This window comes from Neoarius graeffei, chromosome 12, assembly GCF_027579695.1.
Source record: "Neoarius graeffei isolate fNeoGra1 chromosome 12, fNeoGra1.pri, whole genome shotgun sequence".
NCBI lineage: Eukaryota > Metazoa > Chordata > Actinopteri > Siluriformes > Ariidae > Neoarius > Neoarius graeffei.
The window spans coordinates 27,686,429-27,703,155 of NC_083580.1; the positions used below are offsets into that span (position 1 = coordinate 27,686,429).

Sequence of the window (16,727 nt, forward strand, 5' to 3'; positions counted from 1 at the left end):
ACAACATTTTTCTAATTTTGGTTCTGTACATTACCACAATGAATTTTGAACAAAACAATTCAGATGCAGTTGAAGTTCAGACTTTCAGCTTTAATTCAGTGAGTTGAACAAAATGATTGCATAAAAATGTGAGGAACTAAAGCATTTTTTAAACACAATCCCTTCATTTCAGGAGCTCAAAAGTAATTGGACAAATTAAATAATTGTAAATAAAATGTTTATTTCTAATACTTGGTTGAAAACCCTTTGTTGGCAATGACTGCCTGAAGTCTTGAACTCATGGACATCACCAGACGCTGTGTTTCCTCCTTTTTAATGCTCTGCCAGGCCTTTACTGCAGCGGTTTTCAGTTGCTGTTTGTTTGTGGGCCTTTCTGTCTGAAGTTTAGTCTTTAACAAGTGAAATGCATGCTCAATTGGGTTGAGATCAGGTGACTGACTTGGCCATTCAAGAATATTCCACTTCTTTGCTTTAATAAACTCCTGGGTTGCTTTGGCTTTATGTTTTGGGTCATTGTCCATCTGTATTATGAAACACCGACCAATCAGTTTGGCTGCATTTGGCTGGATTTGAGCACACAGTATGTCTCTGAATACCTCAGAATTCATCCGGCTGCTTCTGTCCTGTGTCATATCATCAATAAACACTAGTGACCCAGTGACACTGGCAGCCATGCATGCCCAAGCCATCACACTGCCTCCACCATGCAGTGAACCCTCTGTATTTACTTTCATGCAGTCTTCTCTTTATGGTAGATTTGGATATTGATACGCCTACCTCCTGGAGAGTGTTGTTCACTTGGTTGGCTGTTGTGAAGGGGTTTCTCTTCACCATGGAAATTATTCTGCGATCATCCACCACTCTTGTCGTCTGTGGGTGTCCAGGTCTTTTTGCATTGATGAGTTCACCAGTGCTTTCTTTCTTTCTCAGGATGTACCAAACTGTAGATTTTGCCACTCCTAATATTGTAGCAATTTCTCGGATGGGTTTTTTCTGTTTTCGCAGCTTAAGGATGGCTTGTTTCACCTGCATGGAGAGCTCCTTTGACCGCATGTTTTCTTCACAGCAAAATCTTCCAAATGCAAGCACCACACCTCAAATCAACTCCAGGTCTTTTATCTGCTTAATTGAGAATGACATAACGAAGGAATTGCCCACACCTGCCCTTGAAATAGCCTTTGAGTCAATTGTCCAATTACTTTTGGTCCCTTTAAAAACAGGGTGGCACATGTTAAGGAGCTGAAACTCCTAAACCCTTCATCCAATTTTAATGTGGATACCCTCAAATGAAAGCTGAAAGTATGGACTTTATGTCCATGTCCATTATATAACTATAACTTGAATATGTTTCAGTAAACAGGTAAAAAAACAAAATTTGTCAGTGTCCAAATACATATGGACCTAACTGTATATATATATATACACATACACACACACAGTACTGTGCAAAAGTCTTAGGCACATGTAAAGAAATGCTGTAGACCAAAAATGGCTTAAAAATCTCATCTCATTATCTCTAGCCGCTTTATCCTTCTACAGGGTCGCAGGCAAGCTGGAGCCTATCCCAGCTGACTACGGGCGAAAGGCGGGGTACACCCTGGACAAGTCGCCAGGTCATCACAGGGCTGACACATAGACACAGACAACCATTCACACTCACATTCACACCTACGGTCAATTTAGAGTCACCAGTTAACCTAACCTGCATGTCTTTGGACTGTGGGGGAAACCGGAGCACCCGGAGGAAACCCACGCGGACACGGGGAGAACATGCAAACTCCACACAGAAAGGCCCTCGCCGGCCCCGGGGCTCGAACCCAGGACCTTCTTGCTGTGAGGCGACAGCGCTAACCACTACACCACCGTGCCGCCTGGCTTAAAAATAATGAAATGAAATGTTTCAACATTTAAAAAATACTATAAACAGTAGTAAGCCATAATAAATGAAACAAAGTCAGTATTTGGTGCGAGACTACCCTTTGCTTTAAATTTAAAAAAAAAAAAAGTAGTCTCAGATACAATGAGTGCAGTTTCATAAGGAAATGAGCTGTAGGTTTTACTGAGCATCTTGCAGAACCAGCCACAGTTCTTCTGGACACTTTGACTGTCACTCGCTTCTTAATTTTGCACCAAAATCCATCAGCCTTCATTATGTTTTCTTTTTTAATATGAAAAGTGGTCTCTTATGTAATATGCTGCTCAGATACAAACATTTTTTTCTGTAACATTTAATTTTGTGCTGGAAAACAAACATTTGGAACTTTTAAAATGTTTTTGTACTGACTCGATAATGTAGAAGTCATAAAATAGAAATCTATCACAAAGTTTGTCTGAAAAAAATAGGGTGCCTAAGACTTAAAAAATGTGTGTATATATCACATATATCTCCCCAATCACATGACAGCTACAAACGAGGGAGGCTGAAGGTCATCACGTGATTCCTCTGAGGCACATGATGTTAGCTGACTGCATCTTTTCAAACTACTGCATATACAACATTAGGGGGTGGTGTAACACATGTTTTATATATGTGTGTGTGTGTGTGATTGTAACTCAGAAGTGAACAGCTGTTCCCAGTGTGCGAAGACTGATGTTTGTAAGAAATGTCTTCATACTGAGTTCAGACCATTTTCCCAAACACATGCAGTCAGGTTTTGTGGATTTAAAGTTCAAAGGTATTTTAGAGTTACAATATGAAGTACAATTCAACACTTTCTTTTTTATTTTCCCCCAATTTTCTCCCAAATTTAGTCATGGCCAATTCCCACCCACCAGACAGCTCTCCCCAATCACATGACAGCTACAAACGAGGGAGGGTGATGGTCATCACGTGATTCCTCCGAGGCACATGATGTTAGCCGACCGCATCTTTTCAAACTACTGCATATACAACATTAGGGGGTGGTGTAACACCCTCGGAGGAAAGTGCTATCTGGCTGCTTCTGTATGCATGAGCTCACAGACACACATGATTATCTAGTATCACTGTAATTGAAAGGGGAGAGCGAGTATGCCACCCCTCCCTCCCTGAAAGCACAGGTCAGTTTTGCTCTCTTATGGCCCTTTTCCACTACCCTTTTTCAGCTCACTTCAGCTCGCTTCAGCTCACTTCAGCCCGACACGGCTCGCGTTTCGACTACCAAAAACCAGCACGACTCAGCTCGTTTCAGCCCTGCTTAGCCCCTAAAACTCGCACCGTTTTGGAGTGGGGCTGAAGCGAGCCAAACCGTGCCGACTGAGGTTGGGGGCGTGAGCAGACACTCCCCTGTGCACTGATTGGTGAGGAGGCGTGTCCTCACATGCCCACACACGCCCCGCGAGCGCGCTGGGATCTGTAAACACCGCAAACCCGGAAGAAGGAGAAGAATTACGAATTACGAGAATTTCTGAAGCCTTATGCGCCTCGCCTCATCTATACGCTCTTGCCAGTATCTGTCCGCGTTGTCGGTGACAACAAGCCACAGCGCCAAGACCAGCAACACTAACGACTCCATGTCCTCCATGTTTATTGTTTACTATTCGGGTCGTGAGACTACCGCTTAAAAGCTCACTGAATCAGTGACATACAGAGCATCGTGGACGAGTTCGCGGAGCGCAAGGCTCGTCGTATGCCCTTCAAATAATGCGCGCAGTAGGCTATTGATGTTTTATTATGAGCCATGTACAGTATGTCGCCTAATGTTTTTTTGTTTCTGAGTTACATGTTCGTTTGAAGGACTTAATGTACAAAATAACATAGTTGCACCCCGTAGTGTTGAAATTGGTAAACACAGTGCATTCAGTGAGGTTTGCACCGCCCTCCTTTTATTTCTGACTCTTCCTGTCACCGTTGCAACCTCTGAGCGCTCATTCGTATGCCCTTCAAATAATGTGCGCAGTATAGGCTATTGATGTTTTATTATGAGCCATGTACAGTATCCTAATGTTTTTTGTTTCTGAGTTACATGTTCGTTTGAAGGACTTGATGTACTAAATAACATAGTTGCACCCGGTAGTGTTGAAATTGGTAAACACCGCAGTTGCGGACATTTTGTAGCCTAAAATTATGTTATGATAAGCTTTAATAAAGTGCCCGGTCATTTGCCCCGCCCCCGGCCCGGCTCTGACTTGTTCCGCCACTGTCACTGATGTCACTGTTTGCGCTGCTTAACGACATCACGTGATGTCCACCCACTTTCGCTAACTCCACCCAATGTGTCCACCCACTTCCAGCCAGCACGGTTCAGCGCGGTTGTAGTCGAAATGCAACTTCAACAGCCCCGCTCAGCCCGACTCAGCTCGACTCGGCACGGCACGGCTCAGCCGCGTTTGTAGTGGAAAAGCGGCATTAGGCCCCTGGCCACAGATGACTGTGACATCATTGGGATTCAAACTAGTGCTCTCTGGATGATAGGGCAAACGCTTTGCTGTTGCAACCCCTTTTTTAAATTCTGTATTTACAAAGGTATGCTTTGTTTTGCCTCCCATGATACCATGTATGCTTCTTCACAGTAACTGATCCATGATTTTCGTTGGCTTCATAACTGGTTTCTGTTTAGAAATGAAAACCTGACCAGCTGATTCCACTGCCACGCCCTTATTACATCATATCAGTGCTTAAACAGACACTTAAGAGCTTCTGGGCTTCTGTGGCTGCTTTCACTCAGAAAGATTTTGAAACTTAGCAATGAAATATGACAATAACTGAAGTATTCAATCATTAGATACCAACATAATTCTAGGAAATAACAAGTAAAAATTACAGATGTATAGTTTTTACAGACATCCATTCCAAAAATGCTTAGAGTTAAGAGTTCTCCTAGACTTTATAAACATGGTATAAGAGCTATAAAGAACTACAAAAGTACATTATGATTGTGTGTGTGTGTGTGTGTGTGTGTGTGTGTGTGTGTGTGTGTGTGTGTGTTTCACCCAAGGACTGAAAATGCCTTGTCTTGGGTGGGAGAGAAAATGAATGAAAGAGCTGTGTGAGTATGTAAAGGTCTTGTTATATGTGTGTGTGTGTGTGTGTGTGTGTGTGTGTGTGTGTCCCCTGCCTAAGAGGTTACAGTAGCATTGTTCTGGTACATTCCATAACACAAAGAGGCTGTGTTGCTGAAACACACACACACACACACACACACACACACACACACACACACACACAAGCATTTCACACTAATATTTGTGCCTGCAGTAAAAAAAAATTGCCTACAAGCACTAGCGTCAAAAACCCAGACTAGAGCTTTTAATAATTACAAAGGTGAGAAGACAGGAAACCTCTTTCTGATCTAGGTGCGTGTGTGTGTGTCCATATTAATACTTTGTGAGCCACACACTTCAGTAAGCAGCTCACACTTACATCCAGTGGTCCACTATGTGCAAAGTATTGTTGGCTGATACTAAATACAGCTTTCTAAATGGCTTCACTAATATATTTCATCACAACACATAAAACAGTAACTTATTCAGAATACAACATTTGTGCCATATCATCCTTGTGTAAGTTTATTGAATATGGTTATTACTTTTTGCTCTTTACATAGAATAATCAGGGATCAACGTCAAAGGGCTGGAAATGTGCGAAATCAAGCTGTTAAACTAACTTTCTTTTTTTACTGCACCATCAATAGCCCACTTCATGCTGATCTAACCTAATGTGAATCAAATCAGCAATTCCGACAAGCGCTAACCTGGAAAAATTTAAACAATACAGTCAGTGGACTGATGGTGGTGCCACCTTTCTGTTCAGCAGGTTTGTTTTTTCACAAAACCAGTCATCTCCACTGTAAAATCCTGCTACATTTGTGTTTTGCCGTGTCCCATTTTTCACAGATGCCAACAACTCAGCAAATCAGCGCTCTAAAGCTAGTGACATCATCCGTCATGGCTGCACCCATGATTTGTTGATGGTCCTCGGTTTGCTTGCTAAATTGGCATTTAATGCCAAAGAATGCATTAAAACATGGAAAACTTTAATGATATTGATGAACGGGTGGGCGGCGCGGTGGTGTAGTGGTTAGCGCTGTCGCCTCACAGTAAGAAGGTCCTGGGTTCGAGCCCCGTGGCCGGCGAGGGCCTTTCTGTGCAGAGTTTGCATGTTCTCCCCGTGTCCGCGTGGGTTTCCTCTGGGTGCTCCGGTTTCCTCCACAGTCCAAAGACATGCAGGTTAGGTTAACTGGTGACTCTAAATTGACCGTAGGTGTGAGTGTGAATGGTTGTCTGTGTCTATGTGTCGGCCCTGTGATGACCTGGTGACTTGTCCAGGGTGTACCCCGCCGTTCGCCCGTGGTCAGCTGGGATAGGCTCCAGCTTGCCTGCGACCCTGTAGAACAGGATAAAGCGGCTAGAGATAATGAGATGAGATGAGATGAACGGGTGACTGTATTGCTGGTTGGGTGTATAAAGAAACCTAATCCAGCCTTAATCGGTTCACTCCTAAGTGATAAAGCACGTCATAGCAGTACAGGGAAATCGAGTTCCAAAACCTCTTTTTAGTTTCGTTTTTAATAAAGTTTGAAGTTTCAGATCATGATAGGTAATTGCTTACTGCATATCACTTCAGATTGCCCCTATTTGAAATAGCTAGTTCTATCAGGGAAATCAGACAAATAAAAATATATATATTTCCAGAAAACAAGAAAAATGGAGTTGTCTGCTTTTGCCCCTGACCTCTTCATTTCTCATCTCATCTCATTATCTCTAGCACTTTTGCGGACAATTTTATTCTGTGAATCACCCGTGGGGGCAGAACTAATGGGGAGCAGCCATTGCCGGCTGGAAGTGATGTACAGTCGTTGATTCTGGGTTATCGGGTGCGAGTAAGCAAGCAGTGTTCTGTGGGTCGAGATTTGAGGTGAAAAGAGGTGTTAAAGAAGCAAAATATGGCTAGCAACTTTGATGAAATGAGTGTTAATGATTATCTATTCGAGCCAGAGAGGGAGGAGACTTGTGAGGACAGTGAGTCATCGCATTCTAGTGATTCGGAGGAGGAAACTGCCGCAAGAGATGTGCGTGACTGTAGATCCAAAATGGCTACTACTCCATGGTGTCAATGCGGGCAGTGCTCTGTCATGTGAACTGACATGGAGTCCTACTGTTGTCAAGAACATGAACTCATTGCAGAACGCTTTGATGGCTGCATTACGTCCACCCCAAATTTGCATGAGTATGTCCTTCACAAACCATCCCTGGAAATGGCCTTCACTGATGGCATGATTCACAGGTACCTCCAGGGACCAGCACCTGAAGGGGAGCTGATGAACAGGCAAGTTCCCAGTCAAGTAACTTCAGAACACGTTGAATAAATATAGATCTAATACTTGTAATAGATCTTTATTTTATGGCACATATCTATTATTTCATGCCATTATGTGCAAGTAGATTTGCAATCGGACAAAACAATGACTGTGCGTCACTGCCGATGCTGGAACAGCCTGTGAAGGAGGCAACATGTCGCTGACCATGCCTGACTGATGGAGCAGTGACTTAAAACTTGCGCATACTTGACAAGAGCTTATGATAAACATTACATGACGGAACCACTGGTATCATACGTGATCTTTTGAAATAGCTAGGAATTAAGATTCACTACAGGTAGGCCTGTCACGATAACAAATTTTGTTGGACGATATATTGTCTCAGAAATTATTGTGATAAATATTATTGTTGACATCTTTTCAAGACAATTTTATGCCACTAGTAAAATAATAATCATGCAAATACACCCTTTCAAAGAACAGTAAACTTTTTAATTAAGTCAACTTATTCAGTTCAACAGTGGAACGTAAAAAATATATAAATATAAATAAATAACCTCAAGAAATAAAACAACAATCAAACAAAACCACTCACAACAAAAACAATAAATAAAATACAATCTATGGCTCTTAAAAATTGCACTTAAGTAAATATTAACTTGGCACAGGGTAATAAAAAGACATTCTTTTCTTCACAGGCAACATTCTGCCAATCCAGTTTCTCAAAGATTAGTACCCAGATAAACAAAAAGTGCAAAGTAACAACATATTGCCAGCTGTCATTTGGATAAAAATAACAACAATTAGAACGAGATAACATGTAGGCAAGAGCGTAGGTTTGGTATTAACATTGGTGGGGACAAAAACCCAATGCCAACTTCAGGTCAACATTAGAGGGTCACAATATTTTGCTCTGTTGTGTTCCACCAAAAGAGTATCCATCATCTCTCCAAAGTCCAGACTTTTAAAATTTGAAGTTCAGAACTGTAGTAATTCATTAATAATAATAATAATAATAATAATAATAATAATAATAATAATATGCAGTTCATTTGATTAATTGCAAATCTTGCATGTGGTGATTAACTCATTCTACCAATTTGCAAATGTGTTTTACAAACGAATAACGCATTGACTGTCAGGAGGGTGTATGTTCTTTTCCCTCATAAATGGAAGTAAAACACATACGGAGCCTTAAACACTGCGTTCCATGAGGCTGGCAGGGGGAGTAGGCTATTTTCTGTGTGATCTTTAACTCGTTTTAGAATGCTAGTTTAAGCTGATATGTGATTGATCTAACAGTAAAACAGGACGAGGGCTCTAGAACTTTTTTGACGCATTGAAAGGTTACAATTTTACTTGGCAACAGAATGTATCTGAATTCTGATTGGTTGTTGTTATATTATTGCCCTTTTGTTGTCTTCTTGAGCCCAGAGCAGAGAGGGGAGGGAGAGGAGGGAGGGACAGGGTTCTACAGAGAAAAGTTTTTAGCCTCCCACTTTCAAATGAACCCCCTTGAAAACCAATCAGTTCAGCGTTTGTATGTACTTGGGATGTGATGTTTTCAAAAGAGAGGCGGGAGTACCCAAAAATTTCTGATCAAGAAGGTGGAGGCTGTTATGCTTATTACATGAAAATGTTTTATTTGATTAAAAGGTGTCTGGGCCACGAACAATGTCCATATCACCATTGGGTTGTTGTTTACATGTGTCATGTTACACGAACTTGGTCAGGGCTCTCTGCAGGTCTTAACTGAAGCACTTCAAATTAAGGGTTAGCGGGCTACTAAAGTTTGCAGGCACTTCACAAGCAAGACTAGGTGCATTATTAGCCAACAATAGCACAATTTGATATGACTTAATAATGTCTTTGTGACCTTAATGAACACCAGTTGTTGTCAGTATCAAGTCGGATTGTTATTTACATGCCACACAAACTTAGAAAAGTCATATTTGTATGTTGTCGTTTTTACACACTGAATACGAACTGTTGTTAACTGATTAATTTTAGTCAAGTCAAGTCAATTTTATTGTCAAATATGCTATACATGCTCGACATACAGCACAGATGAAATTTCAGTCCTCTCTGACCCACGGTGCAAACAGGCAATGCAATAAATAAAAATAAAAATAGAATAATTGAAAAAAACAAACACACAATATAAACAGTATAAACACTTTTTTATGAGCTAATCTAACGTTACATTACTCAAGGACAGTTTGCTAGATTGCTAGCTAGCAGCGGGTCACTGCACTGTAACCGCACTTGCTAATTGGCATGGTAGCCAAATTTGCTTGCTGTTTTCACAACCCCCAGAGCGAATATTTATGAGCGAATTTTGCGTAGTGTTTCACCCAGTGGAAACCTACAGTAACCATTTGTGTACCGCGCACGGAGCGTGATTTTTTTTTCTTCAATCAGAAATATTGGTAGGGACATATTAGCCGTCGTTTGATATTGGTAGGGACACGTCCATACCCAATTCTACACTGTCCAATGGAGCAACGTGTTGTTGTCTTTTCCCCATTCAGTGGATACCCTGGCTGGATAACTGTTGCATGCTGGGAGGCCCCGCCTTTGACAGAGAGCCGCATGAGACAACAGAAAACAGCATGGTGTTTTATTCAGTCAATGGGTCAAGCTAATACTCTGGCGACTTCCCTATGTAGATGTACAGCTTACCGTATGATAAGTCGGTATACAGAATATCACGACAGGCCTAACTACAGGTACACTTTAACCCAACACCAAAATCAACTGAACATTAAAGCAAAATGACGTAATCAATTTATCCTGGTCGGGGTTATGGTGGATCCAGAGCTTATCCCAGGAGCACTGGATGAATGTGTTGCCACTTCGTTGCAGGGCTATTGTGTTTACACATTTACACCTGCTGGTGTGCTTTTTGGGAGGTGGGAGGAAACTGGAGGAAAGTCACATGAGAAAAGACTCTCCATACCTATAGTAACCCGAGATCAGGATCGAAGCAGGAACCCTGGAGCTATGAGATGGCAATGATACCCATTTCACCCCACTCTTATTTTGTAACAGCTGAATCATTTATATTCAGTAATCATGTACTAGTGCATTTCAAAAAATTAGAATATCGTGAAAAAGTTCTTTTTTTTAAATAATTTAATTCAAAAAGGTAAACTTTCATATCACTGACACCAGCCTCAGTCCTTGTGATACTCCTTGTGAAGCTTTCCCAAGTTCTTGAATTGACTTTTCTTGACAGTCCTCTCAAGGCTGTGGTTATCCCTGTTGCTTGTGTACCTTTTCCAGTCAGCCTTTTCAGCAATGATCTTCTGTGGCTTATCCTCCTTGTGGAGAGTGTCAATAATCGTCTTCTGGTCAACTGTCAAGTCAGCAGTTTTCCCCATGATTGTGATTGCATGTACTGAACTAGACCGAGAGATACACAGTATTTATGCTGTTTTACTCAAACTGAAAATTAAATATTCTAATATTTTGAGATCCTGGATTTCTGATTTTCATGAGCTATAAGCCATAATCTTCAAAATTAAAACAAAATAGCCTTGAAATATTTCTCTTTACATGTAATGAATATTGAATATATGAAAATTTACCCTTTTAAATTAAATTACGAAAAAAATAACTTTTTCACGATATCTTAATTTTTTGAGATGCACCTGTAGATGCCTTACAAGGTGGAAGAAAATGTCCACAAAATCAAAGTTGCAAAAGTCTATAATTGTCTATTTCTTCCCTCCCTTTAGCACATAATGCAAATAAGAAAGTGGGCCTAGTGAGTTTTAAACAGGTGGTGAGGTTTTTTTTTTTAATTAGTGAAGTGTTTTGAAAATATTCTCTTAAAAACTCTACTGTAAGTGTATTTTATATACAGATTCTTCAGTTTTGTATTCTGAATATATAACAACATTATTTGTATTTCATTACAGCTCAACCCTGTGTAAGGACCACATTTCTGTGAGATGTCGGTCTTTTAATGCCTCCTCTGGCTATGAGTGGCACTGCATACATATACGCACACGGATATACACACACACACACACACACAAAGTATGATGACATATTTTCTCTGAACGTCAAAAAGTGGTTTCCTGTTTTAAAATATTTAGAATTTTTCTAGAATTTTTTTTATTATTACGAGACAGTCAGTTCATGAGGGTGATATGATGATCTGATACTGATCTCACTACAAATGACATCATACCCTTTTTTTTTTTATGATGGCCATCAATACCACCTGCATAGTTACTCATAGCCTCATAGCCACTAACAAATAGCTGATTGAACATCCATGTAACAGAGATGTTCACAAGCGCTGGCAACCGGCAGTTTTCTCCGCCTACATAGATGGTCTGTGCCAGCTACTCGATCCCAGAAAAAAATAAAAACTTGCCTTTCAATGTTCAAGCTATTTATATTGTCTCCGCTGCCCATAATTTGCTGCAAATCCAATTATTCCACCAGAAAATCGTCTTTGATTTGGGTCTAACATGACCGGAAGCAACACCATATTTGTTGATTGATTCTTGCACTCTGACTGGCTGAGCTGGACCACATGGCCACGCCGTAGCGTATGTAGTTACGTTACACCATGTAGTTATGTTACAGAGCCAGGCAACATACTACAGAGGGTAACTGAAAAAGCCAAGCAGACACACATCTGGAGAGAAATTTCATACATATTTTGCAAGTATTTTACAGGGAAATGGTTAGTAATTTATTAGCCAGGAATGCACCAAAAGCCACCAGAAGGCATGTAAATTTCAAAATTTTCTGGGGGGGCATGCCCCCAGACCTCTCTAGCATTAGTGCACCTTTCACCAAATTCCAGAACCACCTACTACTTTTTTTTAGTTGGCTACTTCAGATTTTCTGGAGAACCCCGATGTAATTTTTTTGCACCAAGTGTAATGTAAACTTCTAAATTCTATTTTAACTACTTTGTAAATTCTATTATAAAATTCCTTTTATTCATTTAGAAAAATTGATTGTAGATGTTGAACTCAAACTATGGCTCATGTTGTAAAAAAATATATGTACAAAAGTATTATATTTGTGCCATATCGCTCAGCCCTAGCAACCAAACCCACCATATAGGGCAATAAAATACATTGATTCAAAAGCCATATTTACAAAAATTGCATGTATTCAGATGGTAGACCTGAGCATCTGCTTAACCACAATAGAGGCATGTCTTAGCAAGTCTCCACATTAACACTATTCCTTTCATCCTGGGCATGTGGATGTCACTTTAATGCAGTGTGTGTGGTGCTTTGTAAATGGTAATTTGCAATTTGTAATAACATAATTTCCCACCTCACATGTGGTTGTACTGTGTGAAGTGTGGAAAAAAAAGAGACACCTCTACAAAAGTTTTGTTTGCTCGGTCAGAACATGTAAAGCTCATTGAAACAGTTACAAGCCTGAGTGCCTTTTGGAACTGTTCTACTATCGTGAACTTCAGAAGAAAAATAAACCTTTATTTGTCACATGCACACTTCAAGCACAGTGAAATTCATCCTCTGCGTTTAACCCAGCTGAAGCAGTGAACACACGCACACACACCCAGAGCAGTGGGCAGCCACACTAGAGCTCCCGGGGAGCAGTCAGGGGTTAGGTACCTTGCTCAAGGGCACCCCACATAAACCTAACTGCATGTCTTTGGACTGTGGGGGAAACTGGAGCACCGGGAGGAGACCCACGCAGACATGGGGAGAACATGCAAACTCCACACAGAAAGGCCCTCGCCGGCCGCTGGGTTCAAACCCAGAACCTTCTTGCTGTGAGGCGACCGTGCTAACCACTACACCACCGTGCCACCCTTCAAACATTCATGCTAAAATTTCATTAATATATGGCAAATGAAATGCTTTTTATTCATCATCACTCTTGATGAAATTCAGTATGTTAGCAGATCAAAGTATCACACGGTGCAATGTTGTGCTGTTTGTTCATTTAATACTAACTGTTTTCGGTGGACAGCACAGCCTGCATGAACATCCCCGGCATGAAAATCCCAGATACACCATCCATAGAACTACAGTGAAACACAGCTATCTATGGGCTTTGATGGCAGATTCAATTACACAGTGTTTTAATGGGCGAAAGGATTAATGCTCACTGGACAATAGGCTTTTAATATGTAATGTTATGCTCTGCCCAGACACACCACTTCACTGGGACTTCTTGGGATTCAGTGGGTGCTTCAATGGGTGTTTGCATAGAAAAAAAAACTCTCAATGTGTATTGGACAGTGCACTCTTCGCTTATCCCACCTGTTCACACAGCTCCTTCATATGATGATTGGGAGAGCTATAAAAGTGGCTGAACCTTGTAACCAAATGTCTCTCGTTAAAAGGGTCATGAACATGACTGAAACTTCAAACTTAAACGTATTAGCACCAGTCAGATCAACAGTGTACAGACAGGCATCTATAACACTTTTGCGCAAATAGTATAGCTTGTTATTTTATTATTGTAATTGGTAAATATCAGAAATTGCTAGTATAAAGATGTGTTTGATTATTTGTGTTCATTTATTGTATTTGTAGCTCTCGCTAGCTAGCTGTGACTACTTTCTTCAGTCACATTGCATTAGCTAGTTAGCAGCTTAACTGGCAGACACTACTAATTTTGATGGAGACCAGACAAAAGACCAGATAAAAGAGAACATGAACAGATATATATTTCAGTCACAGATAACTGTGCATCTCCTATTTTAAAAACCACCAGCCACCATGTGGTTAATAGCACCACTGTGTATTGAGTGACTTGGTGGCTAGAATAGCTAGCTAACAGTCTATTAATTTAGCTGGAAATGAGGAGTGTGCTCTCAGCTCTTTTACCATGAATGTCTTTCATGGGTAGGGAAATGATGGATATTTATATATAAAAGCATAAATGGCTTACACATTTCATGGTTTAAAAGTTAAAGTCCTTCCCACGCCTTACAGTACCTGGTATTCCTAGGCAGTCTCCCACTCAAGTACTAACCAGGCCCAACTCTGTATGGTGGCGCATCGGGTGGCGCCGATCTCCGTTTCCATAGCCCTCGGCCTCTCGCCTATTACATAGCTAGGGTTACAGTGGGGGGCTAGTCCTCTGGTAACCACGAGAGTTTAACTCCCCATGCACATCTGTATTGCAGCGTGCCTTGCCAGATGGTAGTACTGTAGGTACCATTTTTATGATGGTCTTTGGTATGACCCAACCGTGAATAGAACTCACGATCTCCCGATTGAGAGGCGGACACGCTACCACTAGGCCACTAGTCGGTCACATTTCATGGTACTGTATTATTTAAACCATTGAAATGTACTTATGCAACATCCATAGTATTATCTGATAGTATTTGGCAACAAACAGTATTAAGTTTAATGCCAGTATCTGACTGTTTTTTGTTGTATTTCACCTTGAAATTCATGCTTTGACCAATGGATATATATAGAAAACTGTCATTTAAAGGCAGTATTAAAGTTGTTAGATCTATGATTTTGCAATTTTGCCCCCTCTATGCCAGAAAAATGCTATTGTAATGTTTTTCAGTAAGAACATTTTGCTGCGTGGGTTGTGCTGCAACATTCTCCACCAGCGCGGATTAATCTCACAGTGTGCACAGTCAGAAAGAATTCAGGGCTGTGTCCCAAACTGCATAATGTGCAGCAGTACTAGTAAGCCTCAATACCGGTTTCAACACCAATAGTGTACTGACAACTATTTATATGCTATTTATTTGTAGGCCAAATATTTGTGGTTATAATTAAATGCTACAAAACCTTCCGGTTTCTTCTGAGTTAGAGGTGGCTTGACACATTCATGTGGCTAATTAATGCACCTCTGGTTTTAGTGTGGATTCTGGTAGGTATAGATAGGGGTCTCTTTTCACTTACACAACTGTTACAGTAAGGGTAAACATAACCCAAGCTGTCACACCAGTAAGACATGCTTGTGTAAAGATCATTGTCCCAGTTGCTGTTTGGCTGACTGGATAGCTGACAGGATATAAAGAGTAGGACACAAACATTTGCTGTTTGTCACTAGCCGGCTATCACAAGTTCTTGAGCTAAACTTCACAAATAACTAACGAGAAATATCATCTATTACTCAATAGCTTCTAACAAATGAATATCTTAAAGGCACAGAAACTTTTTTTTATTATATTTCTTGAAATCCTCTTTACATTAGCAATGACAGGCCATTTTTTAAAGTAGCTATCATAATGTTGTGTAATGTATCAAATTGAAGAGTGTAAAGATCTGAATTGAAAACTTGTTTAATTTTATAAATGTGTCCTAAAAAAACCCCCAAAAGTTATGAACATCTGAAAATCCAGTGTTTTATAAAATTTCCATTTCTGTCTGTTGCCCGGGTCACAAACCAGCAATCAATTTCCATTGGTTTAATTTTCCATTCTTGAAAAAAAAAACTCATTCAGAAATTAATAGACCAAAAAGCCAAAAATGAAGAGATTTAGAATTTTGAGTATCAGGGTAAGAATTACAGATAAAGGCTTCTTCTTGTACATCAAAATTATGCACCTCGAAGGCTTAAAAGTAATACATCAATGAAATTGGTCCATCCTTTGTGTTTAAACATAAAAGCCAGAATTTAGTGGGCATGTTCACTTTAAATTGTGGACACCAAACATGACTAATGACGGTGGTACTCAAATGCACTGTGTACTGTATAAGAGGGTCAAACTTTTGTTAATTCTCTTCAAAACAGTATTACTGATATTTATACACCTTCTCATTTTTTTCTCCATGAAAAAAATATGAGGAAAATCATTGATTTTTTAGGAAGGATACAAAATTTTCCTCAGTGATCCAATCTTTCGTGGGCACTAGACAGCAAAGTGTTCAGCCAATTTTATTGGAAAATCAAGTCAACATGAGAGATTTGACCACTAGGTGGGAATCATGAGTTTCTAGCTGATTGAACCAACAGTGAGCGAGCTGGAAGCAAGAACAAAACACAGGGACCAGTGACGAATGTCATTAAAAACACAAGATGGTGGTGCCCGTGAATTTGTTGTACTGCATTACACAACATTAAAAAACGCTGAAAGTAAAAGCTCATCACAACGCCGCACAAAATAAGACACTAGTTTTATGTAGATTAAACACTTTTAAATGTCTTTAAAGGCCAAACGAAACATGCTGTTCTCCCATACAAATGTATGGGAGGTTCATCAGCGCAGCAGCGTGCCGTAAAGCCTATTTACATCCTGATAGCAAAGAATAAATCAAATGCTCTGAAATAAAAAAGAATTTAAAAAATTATCTCTGGCAGTCACAGGGATGTAAAAAGCCTGTCCAATCATTTCCTTCGGTCTGAATGAAATGATTGGATGGCCTACTTACCTGCCTGCCTTCCTACCTACCAGCACGCACTCTGCCCATGTGCTCATTGTGTGTGACCAGAGTCTTCTACAAGGCTTGGCAGATATATTGCTAAAGCTAGCAAGCTAGTTGCATAAGAAAGACCAGAGAAAGG

General features: G+C 40.3%; 1 protein-coding gene across 16 annotated transcripts in view; it reads left to right on the forward strand.

The window, feature by feature from the left end:
- Positions 1-16,727, forward strand: part of LOC132895315 (formin-binding protein 1) — a 259,445-nt gene that overhangs the window by 89,375 nt on the left and 153,343 nt on the right. The gene's annotated exons all lie outside the window — the stretch shown is intronic.